This window comes from Agelaius phoeniceus, chromosome W (genome assembly GCF_051311805.1).
Source record: "Agelaius phoeniceus isolate bAgePho1 chromosome W, bAgePho1.hap1, whole genome shotgun sequence".
NCBI lineage: Eukaryota > Metazoa > Chordata > Aves > Passeriformes > Icteridae > Agelaius > Agelaius phoeniceus.
The window spans coordinates 3,819,505-3,846,322 of NC_135301.1; positions in this window are offsets into that span (position 1 = coordinate 3,819,505).

A 26,818-nucleotide genomic window follows, 5' to 3' on the forward strand; every position below is an offset into this window, starting at 1 on the left:
GACAACTCTATATTGCTTCTTTCTAAACACTCTGGAGACCTCCTCGAAACATCTTGGACAAGATTGGGGATGTTTTCAGTACTGGCACAGTTTCTCCATGCAGGACATAGTGGAAAAGCTTTTTGCTAATTGTTAAACGAGGAGCGAGGCAAAGACGGAGATAAGGAGCTCTCCGAAGCTAAGTGGCTGTCCCGCTCATCTTTCGGCACAAGCCGCTGCCCGGAGCTCACCGCGACCGGCAAAATGCTCTTTGCGCGACGAAGCCGCTTTTTCGCCTCCGGGAGATGGAGAGAGCGGTAGCTTCCCAAAGGCGAAGAACCAAGCCGCACCACAGCGGTAGAAAGCAGTCAGCTTCCAAAGTTATAGAAAACAGTACTTTACCACTCTCTTGCATTTTCCACTCACATTTTATTGGTAAAAAAATTTTTGGACATCTCTATATTGCTTCTTGCTAAACACTCTGGAGACCTCCTCGAAACGTGTGGAACAAGATTGGGGATCTTTTAAGTTCAGGCGCAGTTTTTCTATGCAAGACATATTGGCAAAGCTTGTTGATAAGTGTTAGGCAACAAAAGAGGCAGAAGACGGAGATACAGAGCTCTCCGAAGATAAGTTCCTGTCCCGGGCATCTTTCGGCACAAGCCGCTGCCCGGTGCTAACCGCGACCGGCACAATGCTGTTTGCGCGAAGAAGACGGTTTTTCGCCTCTGGGAGATGGAGAGAGTGGCAGCTTCCAAAAGGCGACGAACCAAGCCGCACTACAGCGGTAGATAGTATTCATCTTCCAAACTTATAGAAAACAGTACTTTACCACTCTCCTGTATTTTCCACTCACATTATATTGGTAAAAAGAAGTTTTGGACAACTCTATATTGCTTCTTTCTAAACACTCTGGGGACCTCCTCGAAACGTCTTGGACAAGATTGGGGATGTTTTCAGTACTGGCACAGTTTCTCCATGCAAGACATAGTGGAAAAGCTTTTTGCTAAGTGTTAAACGAGAAGCGAGGCAAAGTCGGAGATTAGGAGCTCTCCGAAACTAAGTGGCTGTTCCGGGAATCCTTTGGCACAAGCCGCTCTCCGGAGTTCACTGAACCGGCACAATGCTATTTGCGCGAAGAAGCTGCTTCTTCGCCTGCGGGAGACGGAGAGAGCGGCAGCTTCCAAAAGGCGACGAACCAAGCCGCACCACAGCGGTAGATAGTATTCATCTTCCAAACTTTTAGAAAACAGTACTTTACCACTCTCCTGTATTTTCCACTCACATTATATTGGTAAAAAGGAGTTTTGGACAAGTCTATATTGCTTCTTGCTAAACAGTCTGCAGACCTCCTTTAAACTTCTAGAACAAGATTGGGGATATTTTCAGTACTGTCACAATTTCTACTTGCACGCCATAGAGGAAAAGCGTTTTGCTAAGTGTTAAATGAACAGCGAGGCAAAGACGGAGATAAGGAGCTCTCTGAAGCTAAGTGGCGGTCCCGGGCGTCTTTCGGCACAAGCCGCTGCCCGGAGCTCTCCGTGACCGGCACAATGCTCTTCACGCGACGAAGCCGCTTTTTCGCCTCCGGGAGAGGGAGAAAGCGGCAGCTTCCAAAAGGCGAAGAATTGAGCCGCACCACACTGGTATAGTGTGGGCAGCTTCCAAACTTATCATAAAACAGTACTTTACCCCTCTCCTGTGTTTTCCCCTCATATTATATTGGTTAAAGGGAGTTTTGGACAACTCTATATTTCTTCTTGCTAAACAGTCTTCAGACCTCCTCGAAACTTCTAGAACAAGTTTGGGGACGTTTTCGGAACTGGCACAGTTTCTCCTTGGAAACCATATTGGAAAATCGTTTTGCTAAGTGTTAAACGAGGAGCGAGGCAAAGACGGAGATAAGGAGCTCTCCGAAGCTAAGTGGCTGTCCCGCTCATCTTTCGGCACAAGCCGCTGCCCGGAGCTCACCGCGACCGGCAAAATGCTCTTTGCGCGACGAAGCCGCTTTTTCGCTTCCGGGAGATGGAGAGAGCGGTAGCTTCCCAAAGGCGAAGAACCAAGCCGCACCACAGCGGTAGAAAGCAGTCAGCTTCCAAAGTTATAGAAAACAGTACTTTACCACTCTCTTGCATTTTCCACTCACATTTTATTGGTAAAAAAATTTTTGGACATCTCTATATTGCTTCTTGCTAAACACTCTGGAGACCTCCTCGAAACGTGTGGAACAAGATTGGGGATCTTTTAAGTTCAGGCGCAGTTTTTCTATGCAAGACATATTGGCAAAGCTTGTTGATAAGTGTTAGGCAACAAAAGAGGCAGAAGACGGAGATACAGAGCTCTCCGAAGATAAGTTCCTGTCCCGGGCATCTTTCGGCACAAGCCGCTGCCCGGTGCTAACCGCGACCGGCACAATGCTGTTTGCGCGAAGAAGACGGTTTTTCGCCTCTGGGAGATGGAGAGAGTGGCAGCTTCCAAAAGGCGACGAACCAAGCCGCACTACAGCGGTAGATAGTATTCATCTTCCAAACTTATAGAAAACAGTACTTTACCACACTCCTGTATTTTCCACTCACATTATATTGGTAAAAAGGAGTTTTGGACAACTCTATATTGCTTCTTTCTAAACACTCTGGAGACCTCCTCGAAACATCTTGGACAAGATTGGGGATGTTTTCAGTACTGGCACAGTTTCTCCATGCAGGACATAGTGGAAAAGCTTTTTGCTAATTGTTAAACGAGGAGCGAGGCAAAGACGGAGATAAGGAGCTCTCCGAAGCTAAGTGGCTGTCCCGCTCATCTTTCGGCACAAGCCGCTGCCCGGAGCTCACCGCGACCGGCAAAATGCTCTTTGCGCGACGAAGCCGCTTTTTCGCCTCCGGGAGATGGAGAGAGCGGTAGCTTCCCAAAGGCGAAGAACCAAGCCGCACCACAGCGGTAGAAAGCAGTCAGCTTCCAAAGTTATAGAAAACAGTACTTTACCACTCTCTTGCATTTTCCACTCACATTTTATTGGTAAAAAAATTTTTGGACATCTCTATATTGCTTCTTGCTAAACACTCTGGAGACCTCCTCGAAACGTGTGGAACAAGATTGGGGATCTTTTAAGTTCAGGCGCAGTTTTTCTATGCAAGACATATTGGCAAAGCTTGTTGATAAGTGTTAGGCAACAAAAGAGGCAGAAGACGGAGATACAGAGCTCTCCGAAGATAAGTTCCTGTCCCGGGCATCTTTCGGCACAAGCCGCTGCCCGGTGCTAACCGCGACCGGCACAATGCTGTTTGCGCGAAGAAGACGGTTTTTCGCCTCTGGGAGATGGAGAGAGTGGCAGCTTCCAAAAGGCGACGAACCAAGCCGCACTACAGCGGTAGATAGTATTCATCTTCCAAACTTATAGAAAACAGTACTTTACCACTCTCCTGTATTTTCCACTCACATTATATTGGTAAAAAGAAGTTTTGGACAACTCTATATTGCTTCTTTCTAAACACTCTGGGGACCTCCTCGAAACGTCTTGGACAAATTGGGGATGTTTTCAGTACTGGCACAGTTTCTCCATGCAAGACATAGTGGAAAAGCTTTTTGCTAAGTGTTAAACGAGAAGCGAGGCAAAGTCGGAGATTAGGAGCTCTCCGAAACTAAGTGGCTGTTCCGGGAATCCTTTGGCACAAGCCGCTCTCCGGAGTTCACTGAACCGGCACAATGCTATTTGCGCGAAGAAGCTGCTTCTTCGCCTGCGGGAGACGGAGAGAGCGGCAGCTTCCAAAAGGCGACGAACCAAGCCGCACCACAGCGGTAGATAGTATTCATCTTCCAAACTTTTAGAAAACAGTACTTTACCACTCTCCTGTATTTTCCACTCACATTATATTGGTAAAAAGGAGTTTTGGACAAGTCTATATTGCTTCTTGCTAAACAGTCTGCAGACCTCCTTTAAACTTCTAGAACAAGATTGGGGATATTTTCAGTACTGTCACAATTTCTACTTGCACGCCATAGAGGAAAAGCGTTTTGCTAAGTGTTAAATGAACAGCGAGGCAAAGACGGAGATAAGGAGCTCTCTGAAGCTAAGTGGCGGTCCCGGGCGTCTTTCGGCACAAGCCGCTGCCCGGAGCTCTCCGTGACCGGCACAATGCTCTTCACGCGACGAAGCCGCTTTTTCGCCTCCGGGAGAGGGAGAAAGCGGCAGCTTCCAAAAGGCGAAGAATTGAGCCGCACCACACTGGTATAGTGTGGGCAGCTTCCAAACTTATCATAAAACAGTACTTTACCCCTCTCCTGTGTTTTCCCCTCATATTATATTGGTTAAAGGGAGTTTTGGACAACTCTATATTTCTTCTTGCTAAACAGTCTTCAGACCTCCTCGAAACTTCTAGAACAAGTTTGGGGACGTTTTCGGAACTGGCACAGTTTCTCCTTGGAAACCATATTGGAAAAGCGTTTTGCTAAGTGTTAAATGAGGAGCGAGGCAAAGACGGAGATAAGGAGCTCTCCGAAGCTAAGTGGCTGTCCCGCTCATCTTTCGGCACAAGCCGCTTCCCGGAGCTCACCGCGACCGGCAAAATGCTCTTTGCGCGACGAAGCCGCTTTTTCGCCTCCGGGAGATGGAGAGAGCGGTAGCTTCCCAAAGGCGAAGAACCAAGCCGCACCACAGCGGTAGAAAGCAGTCAGCTTCCAAAGTTATAGAAAACAGTACTTTACCACTCTCTTGCATTTTCCACTCACATTTTATTGGTAAAAAAATTTTTGGACATCTCTATATTGCTTCTTGCTAAACACTCTGGAGACCTCCTCGAAACGTGTGGAACAAGATTGGGGATCTTTTAAGTTCAGGCGCAGTTTTTCTATGCAAGACATATTGGCAAAGCTTGTTGATAAGTGTTAGGCAACAAAAGAGGCAGAAGACGGAGATACAGAGCTCTCCGAAGATAAGTTCCTGTCCCGGGCATCTTTCGGCACAAGCCGCTGCCCGGTGCTAACCGCGACCGGCACAATGCTGTTTGCGCGAAGAAGACGGTTTTTCGCCTCTGGGAGATGGAGAGAGTGGCAGCTTCCAAAAGGCGACGAACCAAGCCGCACTACAGCGGTAGATAGTATTCATCTTCCAAACTTATAGAAAACAGTACTTTACCACTCTCCTGTATTTTCCACTCACATTATATTGGTAAAAAGGAGTTTTGGACAACTCTATATTGCTTCTTTCTAAACACTCTGGAGACCTCCTCGAAACATCTTGGACAAGATTGGGGATGTTTTCAGTACTGGCACAGTTTCTCCATGCAGGACATAGTGGAAAAGCTTTTTGCTAATTGTTAAACGATGAGCGAGGCAAAGACGGAGATAAGGAGCTCTCCGAAGCTAAGTGGCTGTCCCGCTCATCTTTCGGCACAAGCCGCTGCCCGGAGCTCACCGCGACCGGCAAAATGCTCTTTGCGCGACGAAGCCGCTTTTTCGCCTCCGGGAGATGGAGAGAGCGGTAGCTTCCCAAAGGCGAAGAACCAAGCCGCACCACAGCGGTAGAAAGCAGTCAGCTTCCAAAGTTATAGAAAACAGTACTTTACCACTCTCTTGCATTTTCCACTCACATTTTATTGGTAAAAAAATTTTTGGACATCTCTATATTGCTTCTTGCTAAACACTCTGGAGACCTCCTCGAAACGTGTGGAACAAGATTGGGGATCTTTTAAGTTCAGGCGCAGTTTTTCTATGCAAGACATATTGGCAAAGCTTGTTGATAAGTGTTAGGCAACAAAAGAGGCAGAAGACGGAGATACAGAGCTCTCCGAAGATAAGTTCCTGTCCCGGGCATCTTTCGGCACAAGCCGCTGCCCGGTGCTAACCGCGACCGGCACAATGCTGTTTGCGCGAAGAAGACGGTTTTTCGCCTCTGGGAGATGGAGAGAGTGGCAGCTTCCAAAAGGCGACGAACCAAGCCGCACTACAGCGGTAGATAGTATTCATCTTCCAAACTTATAGAAAACAGTACTTTACCACTCTCCTGTATTTTCCACTCACATTATATTGGTAAAAAGGAGTTTTGGACAAGTCTATATTGCTTCTTGCTAAACAGTCTGCAGACCTCCTTTAAACTTCTAGAACAAGATTGGGGATATTTTCAGTACTGTCACAATTTCTACTTGCACGCCATAGAGGAAAAGCGTTTTGCTAAGTGTTAAATGAACAGCGAGGCAAAGACGGAGATAAGGAGCTCTCTGAAGCTAAGTGGCGGTCCCGGGCGTCTTTCGGCACAAGCCGCTGCCCGGAGCTCTCCGTGACTGGCACAATGCTCTTCGCGCGACGAAGCCGCTTTTTCGCCTCCGGGAGAGGGAGAAAGCGGCAGCTTCCAAAAGGCGAAGAATTGAGCCGCACCACACTGGTATAGTGTGGGCAGCTTCCAAACTTATCATAAAACAGTACTTTACCCCTCTCCTGTGTTTTCCCCTCATATTATATTGGTTAAAGGGAGTTTTGGACAACTCTATATTTCTTCTTGCTAAACAGTCTTCAGACCTCCTCGAAACTTCTAGAACAAGTTTGGGGACGTTTTCGGAACTGGCACAGTTTCTCCTTGGAAACCATATTGGAAAAGCGTTTTGCTAAGTGTTAAATGAGGAGCGAGGCAAAGACGGAGATAAGGAGCTCTCCGAAGCTAAGTGGCTGTCCCGCTCATCTTTCGGCACAAGCCGCTGCCCGGAGCTCACCGCGACCGGCAAAATGCTCTTTGCGCGACGAAGCCGCTTTTTCGCCTCCGGGAGATGGAGAGAGCGGTAGCTTCCCAAAGGCGAAGAACCAAGCCGCACCACAGCGGTAGAAAGCAGTCAGCTTCCAAAGTTATAGAAAACAGTACTTTACCACTCTCTTGCATTTTCCACTCACATTTTATTGGTAAAAAAATTTTTGGACATCTCTATATTGCTTCTTGCTAAACACTCTGGAGACCTCCTCGAAACGTGTGGAACAAGATTGGGGATCTTTTAAGTTCAGGCGCAGTTTTTCTATGCAAGACATATTGGCAAAGCTTGTTGATAAGTGTTAGGCAACAAAAGAGGCAGAAGACGGAGATACAGAGCTCTCCGAAGATAAGTTCCTGTCCCGGGCATCTTTCGGCACAAGCCGCTGCCCGGTGCTAACCGCGACCGGCACAATGCTGTTTGCGCGAAGAAGACGGTTTTTCGCCTCTGGGAGATGGAGAGAGTGGCAGCTTCCAAAAGGCGACGAACCAAGCCGCACTACAGCGGTAGATAGTATTCATCTTCCAAACTTATAGAAAACAGTACTTTACCACTCTCCTGTATTTTCCACTCACATTATATTGGTAAAAAGGAGTTTTGGACAACTCTATATTGCTTCTTTCTAAACACTCTGGAGACCTCCTCGAAACATCTTGGACAAGATTGGGGATGTTTTCAGTACTGGCACAGTTTCTCCATGCAGGACATAGTGGAAAAGCTTTTTGCTAATTGTTAAACGAGGAGCGAGGCAAAGACGGAGATAAGGAGCTCTCCGAAGCTAAGTGGCTGTCCCGCTCATCTTTCGGCACAAGCCGCTGCCCGGAGCTCACCGCGACCGGCAAAATGCTCTTTGCGCGACGAAGCCGCTTTTTCGCCTCCGGGAGATGGAGAGAGCGGTAGCTTCCCAAAGGCGAAGAACCAAGCCGCACCACAGCGGTAGAAAGCAGTCAGCTTCCAAAGTTATAGAAAACAGTACTTTACCACTCTCTTGCATTTTCCACTCACATTTTATTGGTAAAAAAATTTTTGGACATCTCTATATTGCTTCTTGCTAAACACTCTGGAGACCTCCTCGAAACGTGTGGAACAAGATTGGGGATCTTTTAAGTTCAGGCGCAGTTTTTCTATGCAAGACATATTGGCAAAGCTTGTTGATAAGTGTTAGGCAACAAAAGAGGCAGAAGACGGAGATACAGAGCTCTCCGAAGATAAGTTCCTGTCCCGGGCATCTTTCGGCACAAGCCGCTGCCCGGTGCTAACCGCGACCGGCACAATGCTGTTTGCGCGAAGAAGACGGTTTTTCGCCTCTGGGAGATGGAGAGAGTGGCAGCTTCCAAAAGGCGACGAACCAAGCCGCACTACAGCGGTAGATAGTATTCATCTTCCAAACTTATAGAAAACAGTACTTTACCACTCTCCTGTATTTTCCACTCACATTATATTGGTAAAAAGAAGTTTTGGACAACTCTATATTGCTTCTTTCTAAACACTCTGGGGACCTCCTCGAAACGTCTTGGACAAGATTGGGGATGTTTTCAGTACTGGCACAGTTTCTCCATGCAAGACATAGTGGAAAAGCTTTTTGCTAAGTGTTAAACGAGAAGCGAGGCAAAGTCGGAGATTAGGAGCTCTCCGAAACTAAGTGGCTGTTCCGGGAATCCTTTGGCACAAGCCGCTCTCCGGAGTTCACTGAACCGGCACAATGCTATTTGCGCGAAGAAGCTGCTTCTTCGCCTGCGGGAGACGGAGAGAGCGGCAGCTTCCAAAAGGCGACGAACCAAGCCGCACCACAGCGGTAGATAGTATTCATCTTCCAAACTTTTAGAAAACAGTACTTTACCACTCTCCTGTATTTTCCACTCACATTATATTGGTAAAAAGGAGTTTTGGACAAGTCTATATTGCTTCTTGCTAAACAGTCTGCAGACCTCCTTTAAACTTCTAGAACAAGATTGGGGATATTTTCAGTACTGTCACAATTTCTACTTGCACGCCATAGAGGAAAAGCGTTTTGCTAAGTGTTAAATGAACAGCGAGGCAAAGACGGAGATAAGGAGCTCTCTGAAGCTAAGTGGCGGTCCCGGGCGTCTTTCGGCACAAGCCGCTGCCCGGAGCTCTCCGTGACCGGCACAATGCTCTTCACGCGACGAAGCCGCTTTTTCGCCTCCGGGAGAGGGAGAAAGCGGCAGCTTCCAAAAGGCGAAGAATTGAGCCGCACCACACTGGTATAGTGTGGGCAGCTTCCAAACTTATCATAAAACAGTACTTTACCCCTCTCCTGTGTTTTCCCCTCATATTATATTGGTTAAAGGGAGTTTTGGACAACTCTATATTTCTTCTTGCTAAACAGTCTTCAGACCTCCTCGAAACTTCTAGAACAAGTTTGGGGACGTTTTCGGAACTGGCACAGTTTCTCCTTGGAAACCATATTGGAAAAGCGTTTTGCTAAGTGTTAAATGAGGAGCGAGGCAAAGACGGAGATAAGGAGCTCTCCGAAGCTAAGTGGCTGTCCCGCTCATCTTTCGGCACAAGCCGCTGCCCGGAGCTCACCGCGACCGGCAAAATGCTCTTTGCGCGACGAAGCCGCTTTTTCGCCTCCGGGAGATGGAGAGAGCGGTAGCTTCCCAAAGGCGAAGAACCAAGCCGCACCACAGCGGTAGAAAGCAGTCAGCTTCCAAAGTTATAGAAAACAGTACTTTACCACTCTCTTGCATTTTCCACTCACATTTTATTGGTAAAAAAATTTTTGGACATCTCTATATTGCTTCTTGCTAAACACTCTGGAGACCTCCTCGAAACGTGTGGAACAAGATTGGGGATCTTTTAAGTTCAGGCGCAGTTTTTCTATGCAAGACATATTGGCAAAGCTTGTTGATAAGTGTTAGGCAACAAAAGAGGCAGAAGACGGAGATACAGAGCTCTCCGAAGATAAGTTCCTGTCCCGGGCATCTTTCGGCACAAGCCGCTGCCCGGTGCTAACCGCGACCGGCACAATGCTGTTTGCGCGAAGAAGACGGTTTTTCGCCTCTGGGAGATGGAGAGAGTGGCAGCTTCCAAAAGGCGACGAACCAAGCCGCACTACAGCGGTAGATAGTATTCATCTTCCAAACTTATAGAAAACAGTACTTTACCACTCTCCTGTATTTTCCACTCACATTATATTGGTAAAAAGGAGTTTTGGACAACTCTATATTGCTTCTTTCTAAACACTCTGGAGACCTCCTCGAAACATCTTGGACAAGATTGGGTATGTTTTCAGTACTGGCACAGTTTCTCCATGCAGGACATAGTGGAAAAGCTTTTTGCTAATTGTTAAACGAGAAGCGAGGCAAAGACGGAGATTAGGAGCTCTCCGAAGCTAAGTGGCTGTTCCGGGAATCCTTTGGCACAAGCCGCTCTCCGGAGTTCACTGAACCGGCACAATGCTATTTGCGCGAAGAAGCTGCTTCTTCGCCTGCGGGAGACGGAGAGAGCGGCAGCTTCCAAAAGGCGACGAACCAAGCCGCACCACAGCGGTAGATAGTATTCATCTTCCAAACTTTTAGAAAACAGTACTTTACCACTCTCCTGTATTTTCCACTCACATTATATTGGTAAAAAGGAGTTTTGGACAAGTCTATATTGCTTCTTGCTAAACAGTCTGCAGACCTCCTTTAAACTTCTAGAACAAGATTGGGGATATTTTCAGTACTGTCACAATTTCTACTTGCACGCCATAGAGGAAAAGCGTTTTGCTAAGTGTTAAATGAACAGCGAGGCAAAGACGGAGATAAGGAGCTCTCTGAAGCTAAGTGGCGGTCCCGGGCGTCTTTCGGCACAAGCCGCTGCCCGGAGCTCTCCGTGACTGGCACAATGCTCTTCGCGCGACGAAGCCGCTTTTTCGCCTCCGGGAGAGGGAGAAAGCGGCAGCTTCCAAAAGGCGAAGAATTGAGCCGCACCACACTGGTATAGTGTGGGCAGCTTCCAAACTTATCATAAAACAGTACTTTACCCCTCTCCTGTGTTTTCCCCTCATATTATATTGGTTAAAGGGAGTTTTGGACAACTCTATATTTCTTCTTGCTAAACAGTCTTCAGACCTCCTCGAAACTTCTAGAACAAGTTTGGGGATGTTTTCAGTACTGGCACAGTTTCTCCATGCAGGACATAGTGGAAAAGCTTTTTGCTAATTGTTAAACGAGGAGCGAGGCAAAGACGGAGATAAGGAGCTCTCCGAAGCTAAGTGGCTGTCCCGCTCATCTTTCGGCACAAGCCGCTGCCCGGAGCTCACCGCGACCGGCAAAATGCTCTTTGCGCGACGAAGCCGCTTTTTCGCCTCCGGGAGATGGAGAGAGCGGTAGCTTCCCAAAGGCGAAGAACCAAGCCGCACCACAGCGGTAGAAAGCAGTCAGCTTCCAAAGTTATAGAAAACAGTACTTTACCACTCTCTTGCATTTTCCACTCACATTTTATTGGTAAAAAAATTTTTGGACATCTCTATATTGCTTCTTGCTAAACACTCTGGAGACCTCCTCGAAACGTGTGGAACAAGATTGGGGATCTTTTAAGTTCAGGCGCAGTTTTTCTATGCAAGACATATTGGCAAAGCTTGTTGATAAGTGTTAGGCAACAAAAGAGGCAGAAGACGGAGATACAGAGCTCTCCGAAGATAAGTTCCTGTCCCGGGCATCTTTCGGCACAAGCCGCTGCCCGGTGCTAACCGCGACCGGCACAATGCTGTTTGCGCGAAGAAGACGGTTTTTCGCCTCTGGGAGATGGAGAGAGTGGCAGCTTCCAAAAGGCGACGAACCAAGCCGCACCACAGCGGTAGATAGTATTCATCTTCCAAACTTATAGAAAACAGTACTTTACCACACTCCTGTATTTTCCACTCACATTATATTGGTAAAAAGGAGTTTTGGACAACTCTATATTGCTTCTTTCTAAACACTCTGGAGACCTCCTCGAAACATCTTGGACAAGATTGGGGATGTTTTCAGTACTGGCACAGTTTCTCCATGCAGGACATAGTGGAAAAGCTTTTTGCTAATTGTTAAACGAGGAGCGAGGCAAAGACGGAGATAAGGAGCTCTCCGAAGCTAAGTGGCTGTCCCGCTCATCTTTCGGCACAAGCCGCTGCCCGGAGCTCACCGCGACCGGCAAAATGCTCTTTGCGCGACGAAGCCGCTTTTTCGCCTCCGGGAGATGGAGAGAGCGGTAGCTTCCCAAAGGCGAAGAACCAAGCCGCACCACAGCGGTAGAAAGCAGTCAGCTTCCAAAGTTATAGAAAACAGTACTTTACCACTCTCTTGCATTTTCCACTCACATTTTATTGGTAAAAAAATTTTTGGACATCTCTATATTGCTTCTTGCTAAACACTCTGGAGACCTCCTCGAAACGTGTGGAACAAGATTGGGGATCTTTTAAGTTCAGGCGCAGTTTTTCTATGCAAGACATATTGGCAAAGCTTGTTGATAAGTGTTAGGCAACAAAAGAGGCAGAAGACGGAGATACAGAGCTCTCCGAAGATAAGTTCCTGTCCCGGGCATCTTTCGGCACAAGCCGCTGCCCGGTGCTAACCGCGACCGGCACAATGCTGTTTGCGCGAAGAAGACGGTTTTTCGCCTCTGGGAGATGGAGAGAGTGGCAGCTTCCAAAAGGCGACGAACCAAGCCGCACTACAGCGGTAGATAGTATTCATCTTCCAAACTTATAGAAAACAGTACTTTACCACTCTCCTGTATTTTCCACTCACATTATATTGGTAAAAAGAAGTTTTGGACAACTCTATATTGCTTCTTTCTAAACACTCTGGAGACCTCCTCGAAACGTGTGGAACAAGATTGGGGATCTTTTAAGTTCAGGCGCAGTTTTTCTATGCAAGACATATTGGCAAAGCTTGTTGATAAGTGTTAGGCAACAAAAGAGGCAGAAGACGGAGATACAGAGCTCTCCGAAGATAAGTTCCTGTCCCGGGCATCTTTCGGCACAAGCCGCTGCCCGGTGCTAACCGCGACCGGCACAATGCTGTTTGCGCGAAGAAGACGGTTTTTCGCCTCTGGGAGATGGAGAGAGTGGCAGCTTCCAAAAGGCGACGAACCAAGCCGCACTACAGCGGTAGATAGTATTCATCTTCCAAACTTATAGAAAACAGTACTTTACCACACTCCTGTATTTTCCACTCACATTATATTGGTAAAAAGGAGTTTTGGACAACTCTATATTGCTTCTTTCTAAACACTCTGGAGACCTCCTCGAAACATCTTGGACAAGATTGGGGATGTTTTCAGTACTGGCACAGTTTCTCCATGCAGGACATAGTGGAAAAGCTTTTTGCTAATTGTTAAACGAGGAGCGAGGCAAAGACGGAGATAAGGAGCTCTCCGAAGCTAAGTGGCTGTCCCGCTCATCTTTCGGCACAAGCCGCTGCCCGGAGCTCACCGCGACCGGCAAAATGCTCTTTGCGCGACGAAGCCGCTTTTTCGCCTCCGGGAGATGGAGAGAGCGGTAGCTTCCCAAAGGCGAAGAACCAAGCCGCACCACAGCGGTAGAAAGCAGTCAGCTTCCAAAGTTATAGAAAACAGTACTTTACCACTCTCTTGCATTTTCCACTCACATTTTATTGGTAAAAAAATTTTTGGACATCTCTATATTGCTTCTTGCTAAACACTCTGGAGACCTCCTCGAAACGTGTGGAACAAGATTGGGGATCTTTTAAGTTCAGGCGCAGTTTTTCTATGCAAGACATATTGGCAAAGCTTGTTGATAAGTGTTAGGCAACAAAAGAGGCAGAAGACGGAGATACAGAGCTCTCCGAAGATAAGTTCCTGTCCCGGGCATCTTTCGGCACAAGCCGCTGCCCGGTGCTAACCGCGACCGGCACAATGCTGTTTGCGCGAAGAAGACGGTTTTTCGCCTCTGGGAGATGGAGAGAGTGGCAGCTTCCAAAAGGCGACGAACCAAGCCGCACTACAGCGGTAGATAGTATTCATCTTCCAAACTTATAGAAAACAGTACTTTACCACTCTCCTGTATTTTCCACTCACATTATATTGGTAAAAAGAAGTTTTGGACAACTCTATATTGCTTCTTTCTAAACACTCTGGGGACCTCCTCGAAACGTCTTGGACAAATTGGGGATGTTTTCAGTACTGGCACAGTTTCTCCATGCAAGACATAGTGGAAAAGCTTTTTGCTAAGTGTTAAACGAGAAGCGAGGCAAAGTCGGAGATTAGGAGCTCTCCGAAACTAAGTGGCTGTTCCGGGAATCCTTTGGCACAAGCCGCTCTCCGGAGTTCACTGAACCGGCACAATGCTATTTGCGCGAAGAAGCTGCTTCTTCGCCTGCGGGAGACGGAGAGAGCGGCAGCTTCCAAAAGGCTACGAACCAAGCCGCACCACAGCGGTAGATAGTATTCATCTTCCAAACTTTTAGAAAACAGTACTTTACCACTCTCCTGTATTTTCCACTCACATTATATTGGTAAAAAGGAGTTTTGGACAAGTCTATATTGCTTCTTGCTAAACAGTCTGCAGACCTCCTTTAAACTTCTAGAACAAGATTGGGGATATTTTCAGTACAGTCACAATTTCTACTTGCACGCCATAGAGGAAAAGCGTTTTGCTAAGTGTTAAATGAACAGCGAGGCAAAGACGGAGATAAGGAGCTCTCTGAAGCTAAGTGGCGGTCCCGGGCGTCTTTCGGCACAAGCCGCTGCCCGGAGCTCTCCGTGACCGGCACAATGCTCTTCACGCGACGAAGCCGCTTTTTCGCCTCCGGGAGAGGGAGAAAGCGGCAGCTTCCAAAAGGCGAAGAATTGAGCCGCACCACACTGGTATAGTGTGGGCAGCTTCCAAACTTATCATAAAACAGTACTTTACCCCTCTCCTGTGTTTTCCCCTCATATTATATTGGTTAAAGGGAGTTTTGGACAACTCTATATTTCTTCTTGCTAAACAGTCTTCAGACCTCCTCGAAATTCTAGAACAAGTTTGGGGACGTTTTCGGAACTGGCACAGTTTCTCCTTGGAAACCATATTGGAAAAGCGTTTTGCTAAGTGTTAAATGAGGAGCGAGGCAAAGACGGAGATAAGGAGCTCTCCGAAGCTAAGTGGCTGTCCCGCTCATCTTTCGGCACAAGCCGCTGCCCGGAGCTCACCGCGACCGGCAAAATGCTCTTTGCGCGACGAAGCCGCTTTTTCGCCTCCGGGAGATGGAGAGAGCGGTAGCTTCCCAAAGGCGAAGAACCAAGCCGCACCACAGCGGTAGAAAGCAGTCAGCTTCCAAAGTTATAGAAAACAGTACTTTACCACTCTCTTGCATTTTCCACTCACATTTTATTGGTAAAAAAATTTTTGGACATCTCTATATTGCTTCTTGCTAAACACTCTGGAGACCTCCTCGAAACGTGTGGAACAAGATTGGGGATCTTTTAAGTTCAGGCGCAGTTTTTCTATGCAAGACATATTGGCAAAGCTTGTTGATAAGTGTTAGGCAACAAAAGAGGCAGAAGACGGAGATACAGAGCTCTCCGAAGATAAGTTCCTGTCCCGGGCATCTTTCGGCACAAGCCGCTGCCCGGTGCTAACCGCGACCGGCACAATGCTGTTTGCGCGAAGAAGACGGTTTTTCGCCTCTGGGAGATGGAGAGAGTGGCAGCTTCCAAAAGGCGACGAACCAAGCCGCACTACAGCGGTAGATAGTATTCATCTTCCAAACTTATAGAAAACAGTACTTTACCACTCTCCTGTATTTTCCACTCACATTATATTGGTAAAAAGGAGTTTTGGACAACTCTATATTGCTTCTTTCTAAACACTCTGGAGACCTCCTCGAAACATCTTGGACAAGATTGGGGATGTTTTCAGTACTGGCACAGTTTCTCCATGCAGGACATAGTGGAAAAGCTTTTTGCTAATTGTTAAACGAGGAGCGAGGCAAAGACGGAGATAAGGAGCTCTCCGAAGCTAAGTGGCTGTCCCGCTCATCTTTCGGCACAAGCCGCTGCCCGGAGCTCACCGCGACCGGCAAAATGCTCTTTGCGCGACGAAGCCGCTTTTTCGCCTCCGGGAGATGGAGAGAGCGGTAGCTTCCCAAAGGCGAAGAACCAAGCCGCACCACAGCGGTAGAAAGCAGTCAGCTTCCAAAGTTATAGAAAACAGTACTTTACCACTCTCTTGCATTTTCCACTCACATTTTATTGGTAAAAAAATTTTTGGACATCTCTATATTGCTTCTTGCTAAACACTCTGGAGACCTCCTCGAAACGTGTGGAACAAGATTGGGGATCTTTTAAGTTCAGGCGCAGTTTTTCTATGCAAGACATATTGGCAAAGCTTGTTGATAAGTGTTAGGCAACAAAAGAGGCAGAAGACGGAGATACAGAGCTCTCCGAAGATAAGTTCCTGTCCCGGGCATCTTTCGGCACAAGCCGCTGCCCGGTGCTAACCGCGACCGGCACAATGCTGTTTGCGCGAAGAAGACGGTTTTTCGCCTCTGGGAGATGGAGAGAGTGGCAGCTTCCAAAAGGCGACGAACCAAGCCGCACCACAGCGGTAGATAGTATTCATCTTCCAAACTTATAGAAAACAGTACTTTACCACACTCCTGTATTTTCCACTCACATTATATTGGTAAAAAGGAGTTTTGGACAACTCTATATTGCTTCTTTCTAAACACTCTGGAGACCTCCTCGAAACATCTTGGACAAGATTGGGGATGTTTTCAGTACTGGCACAGTTTCTCCATGCAGGACATAGTGGAAAAGCTTTTTGCTAATTGTTAAACGAGGAGCGAGGCAAAGACGGAGATAAGGAGCTCTCCGAAGCTAAGTGGCTGTCCCGCTCATCTTTCGGCACAAGCCGCTGCCCGGAGCTCACCGCGACCGGCAAAATGCTCTTTGCGCGACGAAGCCGCTTTTTCGCCTCCGGGAGATGGAGAGAGCGGTAGCTTCCCAAAGGCGAAGAACCAAGCCGCACCACAGCGGTAGAAAGCAGTCAGCTTCCAAAGTTATAGAAAACAGTACTTTACCACTCTCTTGCATTTTCCACTCACATTTTATTGGTAAAAAAATTTTTGGACATCTCTATATTGCTTCTTGCTAAACACTCTGGAGACCTCCTCGAAACGTGTGGAACAAGATTGGGGATCTTTTAAGTTCAGGCGCAGTTTTTCTATGCAAGACATATTGGCAAAGCTTGTTGATAAGTGTTAGGCAACAAAAGAGGCAGAAGACGGAGATACAGAGCTCTCCGAAGATAAGTTCCTGTCCCGGGCATCTTTCGGCACAAGCCGCTGCCCGGTGCTAACCGCGACCGGCACAATGCTGTTTGCGCGAAGAAGACGGTTTTTCGCCTCTGGGAGATGGAGAGAGTGGCAGCTTCCAAAAGGCGACGAACCAAGCCGCACTACAGCGGTAGATAGTATTCATCTTCCAAACTTATAGAAAACAGTACTTTACCACTCTCCTGTATTTTCCACTCACATTATATTGGTAAAAAGAAGTTTTGGACAACTCTATATTGCTTCTTTCTAAACACTCTGGAGACCTCCTCGAAACGTGTGGAACAAGATTGGGGATCTTTTAAGTTCAGGCGCAGTTTTTCTATGCAAGACATATTGGCAAAGCTTGTTGATAAGTGTTAGGCAACAAAAGAGGCAGAAGACGGAGATACAGAGCTCTCCGAAGATAAGTTCCTGTCCCGGGCATCTTTCGGCACAAGCCGCTGCCCGGTGCTAACCGCGACCGGCACAATGCTGTTTGCGCGAAGAAGACGGTTTTTCGCCTCTGGGAGATGGAGAGAGTGGCAGCTTCCAAAAGGCGACGAACCAAGCCGCACTACAGCGGTAGATAGTATTCATCTTCCAAACTTATAGAAAACAGTACTTTACCACACTCCTGTATTTTCCACTCACATTATATTGGTAAAAAGGAGTTTTGGACAACTCTATATTGCTTCTTTCTAAACACTCTGGAGACCTCCTCGAAACATCTTGGACAAGATTGGGGATGTTTTCAGTACTGGCACAGTTTCTCCATGCAGGACATAGTGGAAAAGCTTTTTGCTAATTGTTAAACGAGGAGCGAGGCAAAGACGGAGATAAGGAGCTCTCCGAAGCTAAGTGGCTGTCCCGCTCATCTTTCGGCACAAGCCGCTGCCCGGAGCTCACCGCGACCGGCAAAATGCTCTTTGCGCGACGAAGCCGCTTTTTCGCCTCCGGGAGATGGAGAGAGCGGTAGCTTCCCAAAGGCGAAGAACCAAGCCGCACCACAGCGGTAGAAAGCAGTCAGCTTCCAAAGTTATAGAAAACAGTACTTTACCACTCTCTTGCATTTTCCACTCACATTTTATTGGTAAAAAAATTTTTGGACATCTCTATATTGCTTCTTGCTAAACACTCTGGAGACCTCCTCGAAACGTGTGGAACAAGATTGGGGATCTTTTAAGTTCAGGCGCAGTTTTTCTATGCAAGACATATTGGCAAAGCTTGTTGATAAGTGTTAGGCAACAAAAGAGGCAGAAGACGGAGATACAGAGCTCTCCGAAGATAAGTTCCTGTCCCGGGCATCTTTCGGCACAAGCCGCTGCCCGGTGCTAACCGCGACCGGCACAATGCTGTTTGCGCGAAGAAGACGGTTTTTCGCCTCTGGGAGATGGAGAGAGTGGCAGCTTCCAAAAGGCGACGAACCAAGCCGCACTACAGCGGTAGATAGTATTCATCTTCCAAACTTATAGAAAACAGTACTTTACCACTCTCCTGTATTTTCCACTCACATTATATTGGTAAAAAGAAGTTTTGGACAACTCTATATTGCTTCTTTCTAAACACTCTGGGGACCTCCTCGAAACGTCTTGGACAAATTGGGGATGTTTTCAGTACTGGCACAGTTTCTCCATGCAAGACATAGTGGAAAAGCTTTTTGCTAAGTGTTAAACGAGAAGCGAGGCAAAGTCGGAGATTAGGAGCTCTCCGAAACTAAGTGGCTGTTCCGGGAATCCTTTGGCACAAGCCGCTCTCCGGAGTTCACTGAACCGGCACAATGCTATTTGCGCGAAGAAGCTGCTTCTTCGCCTGCGGGAGACGGAGAGAGCGGCAGCTTCCAAAAGGCTACGAACCAAGCCGCACCACAGCGGTAGATAGTATTCATCTTCCAAACTTTTAGAAAACAGTACTTTACCACTCTCCTGTATTTTCCACTCACATTATATTGGTAAAAAGGAGTTTTGGACAAGTCTATATTGCTTCTTGCTAAACAGTCTGCAGACCTCCTTTAAACTTCTAGAACAAGATTGGGGATATTTTCAGTACAGTCACAATTTCTACTTGCACGCCATAGAGGAAAAGCGTTTTGCTAAGTGTTAAATGAACAGCGAGGCAAAGACGGAGATAAGGAGCTCTCTGAAGCTAAGTGGCGGTCCCGGGCGTCTTTCGGCACAAGCCGCTGCCCGGAGCTCTCCGTGACCGGCACAATGCTCTTCACGCGACGAAGCCGCTTTTTCGCCTCCGGGAGAGGGAGAAAGCGGCAGCTTCCAAAAGGCGAAGAATTGAGCCGCACCACACTGGTATAGTGTGGGCAGCTTCCAAACTTATCATAAAACAGTACTTTACCCCTCTCCTGTGTTTTCCCCTCATATTATATTGGTTAAAGGGAGTTTTGGACAACTCTATATTTCTTCTTGCTAAACAGTCTTCAGACCTCCTCGAAATTCTAGAACAAGTTTGGGGACGTTTTCGGAACTGGCACAGTTTCTCCTTGGAAACCATATTGGAAAAGCGTTTTGCTAAGTGTTAAATGAGGAGCGAGGCAAAGACGGAGATAAGGAGCTCTCCGAAGCTAAGTGGCTGTCCCGCTCATCTTTCGGCACAAGCCGCTGCCCGGAGCTCACCGCGACCGGCAAAATGCTCTTTGCGCGACGAAGCCGCTTTTTCGCCTCCGGGAGATGGAGAGAGCGGTAGCTTCCCAAAGGCGAAGAACCAAGCCGCACCACAGCGGTAGAAAGCAGTCAGCTTCCAAAGTTATAGAAAACAGTACTTTACCACTCTCTTGCATTTTCCACTCACATTTTATTGGTAAAAAAATTTTTGGACATCTCTATATTGCTTCTTGCTAAACACTCTGGAGACCTCCTCGAAACGTGTGGAACAAGATTGGGGATCTTTTAAGTTCAGGCGCAGTTTTTCTATGCAAGACATATTGGCAAAGCTTGTTGATAAGTGTTAGGCAACAAAAGAGGCAGAAGACGGAGATACAGAGCTCTCCGAAGATAAGTTCCTGTCCCGGGCATCTTTCGGCACAAGCCGCTGCCCGGTGCTAACCGCGACCGGCACAATGCTGTTTGCGCGAAGAAGACGGTTTTTCGCCTCTGGGAGATGGAGAGAGTGGCAGCTTCCAAAAGGCGACGAACCAAGCCGCACTACAGCGGTAGATAGTATTCATCTTCCAAACTTATAGAAAACAGTACTTTACCACTCTCCTGTATTTTCCACTCACATTATATTGGTAAAAAGGAGTTTTGGACAACTCTATATTGCTTCTTTCTAAACACTCTGGAGACCTCCTCGAAACATCTTGGACAAGATTGGGGATGTTTTCAGTACTGGCACAGTTTCTCCATGCAGGACATAGTGGAAAAGCTTTTTGCTAATTGTTAAACGAGGAGCGAGGCAAAGACGGAGATAAGGAGCTCTCCGAAGCTAAGTGGCTGTCCCGCTCATCTTTCGGCACAAGCCGCTGCCCGGAGCTCACCGCGACCGGCAAAATGCTCTTTGCGCGACGAAGCCGCTTTTTCGCCTCCGGGAGATGGAGAGAGCGGTAGCTTCCCAAAGGCGAAGAACCAAGCCGCACCACAGCGGTAGAAAGCAGTCAGCTTCCAAAGTTATAGAAAACAGTACTTTACCACTCTCTTGCATTTTCCACTCACATTTTATTGGTAAAAAAATTTTTGGACATCTCTATATTGCTTCTTGCTAAACACTCTGGAGACCTCCTCGAAACGTGTGGAACAAGATTGGGGATCTTTTAAGTTCAGGCGCAGTTTTTCTATGCAAGACATATTGGCAAAGCTTGTTGATAAGTGTTAGGCAACAAAAGAGGCAGAAGACGGAGATACAGAGCTCTCCGAAGATAAGTTCCTGTCCCGGGCATCTTTCGGCACAAGCCGCTGCCCGGTGCTAACCGCGACCGGCACAATGCTGTTTGCGCGAAGAAGACGGTTTTTCGCCTCTGGGAGATGGAGAGAGTGGCAGCTTCCAAAAGGCGACGAACCAAGCCGCACCACAGCGGTAGATAGTATTCATCTTCCAAACTTATAGAAAACAGTACTTTACCACACTCCTGTATTTTCCACTCACATTATATTGGTAAAAAGGAGTTTTGGACAACTCTATATTGCTTCTTTCTAAACACTCTGGAGACCTCCTCGAAACATCTTGGACAAGATTGGGGATGTTTTCAGTACTGGCACAGTTTCTCCATGCAGGACATAGTGGAAAAGCTTTTTGCTAATTGTTAAACGAGGAGCGAGGCAAAGACGGAGATAAGGAGCTCTCCGAAGCTAAGTGGCTGTCCCGCTCATCTTTCGGCACAAGCCGCTGCCCGGAGCTCACCGCGACCGGCAAAATGCTCTTTGCGCGACGAAGCCGCTTTTTCGCCTCCGGGAGATGGAGAGAGCGGTAGCTTCCCAAAGGCGAAGAACCAAGCCGCACCACAGCGGTAGAAAGCAGTCAGCTTCCAAAGTTATAGAAAACAGTACTTTACCACTCTCTTGCATTTTCCACTCACATTTTATTGGTAAAAAAATTTTTGGACATCTCTATATTGCTTCTTGCTTAACACTCTGGAGACCTCCTCGAAACGTGTGGAACAAGATTGGGGATCTTTTAAGTTCAGGCGCAGTTTTTCTATGCAAGACATATTGGCAAAGCTTGTTGATAAGTGTTAGGCAACAAAAGAGGCAGAAGACGGAGATACAGAGCTCTCCGAAGATAAGTTCCTGTCCCGGGCATCTTTCGGCACAAGCCGCTGCCCGGTGCTAACCGCGACCGGCACAATGCTGTTTGCGCGAAGAAGACGGTTTTTCGCCTCTGGGAGATGGAGAGAGTGGCAGCTTCCAAAAGGCGACGAACCAAGCCGCACTACAGCGGTAGATAGTATTCATCTTCCAAACTTATAGAAAACAGTACTTTACCACTCTCCTGTATTTTCCACTCACATTATATTGGTAAAAAGAAGTTTTGGACAACTCTATATTGCTTCTTTCTAAACACTCTGGAGACCTCCTCGAAACGTGTGGAACAAGATTGGGGATCTTTTAAGTTCAGGCGCAGTTTTTCTATGCAAGACATATTGGCAAAGCTTGTTGATAAGTGTTAGGCAACAAAAGAGGCAGAAGACGGAGATACAGAGCTCTCCGAAGATAAGTTCCTGTCCCGGGCATCTTTCGGCACAAGCCGCTGCCCGGTGCTAACCGCGACCGGCACAATGCTGTTTGCGCGAAGAAGACGGTTTTTCGCCTCTGGGAGATGGAGAGAGTGGCAGCTTCCAAAAGGCGACGAACCAAGCCGCACTACAGCGGTAGATAGTATTCATCTTCCAAACTTATAGAAAACAGTACTTTACCACACTCCTGTATTTTCCACTCACATTATATTGGTAAAAAGGAGTTTTGGACAACTCTATATTGCTTCTTTCTAAACACTCTGGAGACCTCCTCGAAACATCTTGGACAAGATTGGGGATGTTTTCAGTACTGGCACAGTTTCTCCATGCAGGACATAGTGGAAAAGCTTTTTGCTAATTGTTAAACGAGGAGCGAGGCAAAGACGGAGATAAGGAGCTCTCCGAAGCTAAGTGGCTGTCCCGCTCATCTTTCGGCACAAGCCGCTGCCCGGAGCTCACCGCGACCGGCAAAATGCTCTTTGCGCGACGAAGCCGCTTTTTCGCCTCCGGGAGATGGAGAGAGCGGTAGCTTCCCAAAGGCGAAGAACCAAGCCGCACCACAGCGGTAGAAAGCAGTCAGCTTCCAAAGTTATAGAAAACAGTACTTTACCACTCTCTTGCATTTTCCACTCACATTTTATTGGTAAAAAAATTTTTGGACATCTCTATATTGCTTCTTGCTAAACACTCTGGAGACCTCCTCGAAACGTGTGGAACAAGATTGGGGATCTTTTAAGTTCAGGCGCAGTTTTTCTATGCAAGACATATTGGCAAAGCTTGTTGATAAGTGTTAGGCAACAAAAGAGGCAGAAGACGGAGATACAGAGCTCTCCGAAGATAAGTTCCTGTCCCGGGCATCTTTCGGCACAAGCCGCTGCCCGGTGCTAACCGCGACCGGCACAATGCTGTTTGCGCGAAGAAGACGGTTTTTCGCCTCTGGGAGATGGAGAGAGTGGCAGCTTCCAAAAGGCGACGAACCAAGCCGCACTACAGCGGTAGATAGTATTCATCTTCCAAACTTATAGAAAACAGTACTTTACCACTCTCCTGTATTTTCCACTCACATTATATTGGTAAAAAGAAGTTTTGGACAACTCTATATTGCTTCTTTCTAAACACTCTGGGGACCTCCTCGAAACGTCTTGGACAAATTGGGGATGTTTTCAGTACTGGCACAGTTTCTCCATGCAAGACATAGTGGAAAAGCTTTTTGCTAAGTGTTAAACGAGAAGCGAGGCAAAGTCGGAGATTAGGAGCTCTCCGAAACTAAGTGGCTGTTCCGGGAATCCTTTGGCACAAGCCGCTCTCCGGAGTTCACTGAACCGGCACAATGCTATTTGCGCGAAGAAGCTGCTTCTTCGCCTGCGGGAGACGGAGAGAGCGGCAGCTTCCAAAAGGCTACGAACCAAGCCGCACCACAGCGGTAGATAGTATTCATCTTCCAAACTTTTAGAAAACAGTACTTTACCACTCTCCTGTATTTTCCACTCACATTATATTGGTAAAAAGGAGTTTTGGACAAGTCTATATTGCTTCTTGCTAAACAGTCTGCAGACCTCCTTTAAACTTCTAGAACAAGATTGGGGATATTTTCAGTACTGTCACAATTTCTACTTGCACGCCATAGAGGAAAAGCGTTTTGCTAAGTGTTAAATGAACAGCGAGGCAAAGACGGAGATAAGGAGCTCTCTGAAGCTAAGTGGCGGTCCCGGGCGTCTTTCGGCACAAGCCGCTGCCCGGAGCTCTCCGTGACCGGCACAATGCTCTTCACGCGACGAAGCCGCTTTTTCGCCTCCGGGAGAGGGAGAAAGCGGCAGCTTCCAAAAGGCGAAGAATTGAGCCGCACCACACTGGTATAGTGTGGGCAGCTTCCAAACTTATCATAAAACAGTACTTTACCCCTCTCCTGTGTTTTCCCCTCATATTATATTGGTTAAAGGGAGTTTTGGACAACTCTATATTTCTTCTTGCTAAACAGTCTTCAGACCTCCTCGAAATTCTAGAACAAGTTTGGGGACGTTTTCGGAACTGGCACAGTTTCTCCTTGGAAACCATATTGGAAAAGCGTTTTGCTAAGTGTTAAATGAGGAGCGAGGCAAAGACGGAGATAAGGAGCTCTCCGAAGCTAAGTGGCTGTCCCGCTCATCTTTCGGCACAAGCCGCTGCCCGGAGCTCACCGCGACCGGCAAAATGCTCTTTGCGCGACGAAGCCGCTTTTTCGCCTCCGGGAGATGGAGAGAGCGGTAGCTTCCCAAAGGCGAAGAACCAAGCCGCACCACAGCGGTAGAAAGCAGTCAGCTTCCAAAGTTATAGAAAACAGTACTTTACCACTCTCTTGCATTTTCCACTCACATTTTATTGGTAAAAAAATTTTTGGACATCTCTATATTGCTTCTTGCTAAACACTCTGGAGACCTCCTCGAAACGTGTGGAACAAGATTGGGGATCTTTTAAGTTCAGGCGCAGTTTTTCTATGCAAGACATATTGGCAAAGCTTGTTGATAAGTGTTAGGCAACAAAAGAGGCAGAAGACGGAGATACAGAGCTCTCCGAAGATAAGTTCCTGTCCCGGGCATCTTTCGGCACAAGCCGCTGCCCGGTGCTAACCGCGACCGGCACAATGCTGTTTGCGCGAAGAAGACGGTTTTTCGCCTCTGGGAGATGGAGAGAGTGGCAGCTTCCAAAAGGCGACGAACCAAGCCGCACTACAGCGGTAGATAGTATTCATCTTCCAAACTTATAGAAAACAGTACTTTACCACTCTCCTGTATTTTCCACTCACATTATATTGGTAAAAAGGAGTTTTGGACAACTCTATATTGCTTCTTTCTAAACACTCTGGAGACCTCCTCGAAACATCTTGGACAAGATTGGGGATGTTTTCAGTACTGGCACAGTTTCTCCATGCAGGACATAGTGGAAAAGCTTTTTGCTAATTGTTAAACGAGAAGCGAGGCAAAGACGGAGATTAGGAGCTCTCCGAAGCTAAGTGGCTGTTCCGGGAATCCTTTGGCACAAGCCGCTCTCCGGAGTTCACTGAACCGGCACAATGCTATTTGCGCGAAGAAGCTGCTTCTTCGCCTGCGGGAGACGGAGAGAGCGGCAGCTTCCAAAAGGCGACGAACCAAGCCGCACCACAGCGGTAGATAGTATTCATCTTCCAAACTTATAGAAAACAGTACTTTACCACTCTCCTGTATTTTCCACTCACATTATATTGGTAAAAAGGGAGTTTTGGACAAGTCTATATTGCTTCTTGCTAAACAGTCTGCAGACCTCCTTTAAACTTCTAGAACAAGATTGGGGATATTTTCAGTACTGTCACAATTTCTACTTGCACGCCATAGAGGAAAAGCGTTTTGCTAAGTGTTAAATGAACAGCGAGGCAAAGACGGAGATAAGGAGCTCTCTGAAGCTAAGTGGCGGTCCCGGGCGTCTTTCGGCACAAGCCGCTGCCCGGAGCTCTCCGTGACCGGCACAATGCTCTTCGCGCGACGAAGCCGCTTTTTCGCCTCCGGGAGAGGGAGAAAGCGGCAGCTTCCAAAAGGCGAAGAATTGAGCCGCACCACACTGGTATAGTGTGGGCAGCTTCCAAACTTATCATAAAACAGTACTTTACCCCTCTCCTGTGTTTTCCCCTCATATTATATTGGTTAAAGGGAGTTTTGGACAACTCTATATTTCTTCTTGCTAAACAGTCTTCAGACCTCCTCGAAACTTCTAGAACAAGTTTGGGGACGTTTTCGGAACTGGCACAGTTTCTCCTTGGAAACCATATTGGAAAAGCGTTTTGCTAAGTGTTAAATGAGGAGCGAGGCAAAGACGGAGATAAGGAGCTCTCCGAAGCTAAGTGGCTGTCCCGCTCATCTTTCGGCACAAGCCGCTGCCCGGAGCTCACCGCGACCGGCAAAATGCTCTTTGCGCGACGAAGCCGCTTTTTCGCCTCCGGGAGATGGAGAGAGCGGTAGCTTCCCAAAGGCGAAGAACCAAGCCGCACCACAGCGGTAGAAAGCAGTCAGCTTCCAAAGTTATAGAAAACAGTACTTTACCACTCTCTTGCATTTTCCACTCACATTTTATTGGTAAAAAAATTTTTGGACATCTCTATATTGCTTCTTGCTAAACACTCTGGAGACCTCCTCGAAACGTGTGGAACAAGATTGGGGATCTTTTAAGTTCAGGCGCAGTTTTTCTATGCAAGACATATTGGCAAAGCTTGTTGATAAGTGTTAGGCAACAAAAGAGGCAGAAGACGGAGATACAGAGCTCTCCGAAGATAAGTTCCTGTCCCGGGCATCTTTCGGCACAAGCCGCTGCCCGGTGCTAACCGCGACCGGCACAATGCTGTTTGCGCGAAGAAGACGGTTTTTCGCCTCTGGGAGATGGAGAGAGTGGCAGCTTCCAAAAGGCGACGAACCAAGCCGCACTACAGCGGTAGATAGTATTCATCTTCCAAACTTATAGAAAACAGTACTTTACCACTCTCCTGTATTTTCCACTCACATTATATTGGTAAAAAGGAGTTTTGGACAACTCTATATTGCTTCTTTCTAAACACTCTGGAGACCTCCTCGAAACATCTTGGACAAGATTGGGGATGTTTTCAGTACTGGCACAGTTTCTCCATGCAGGACATAGTGGAAAAGCTTTTTGCTAATTGTTAAACGAGGAGCGAGGCAAAGACGGAG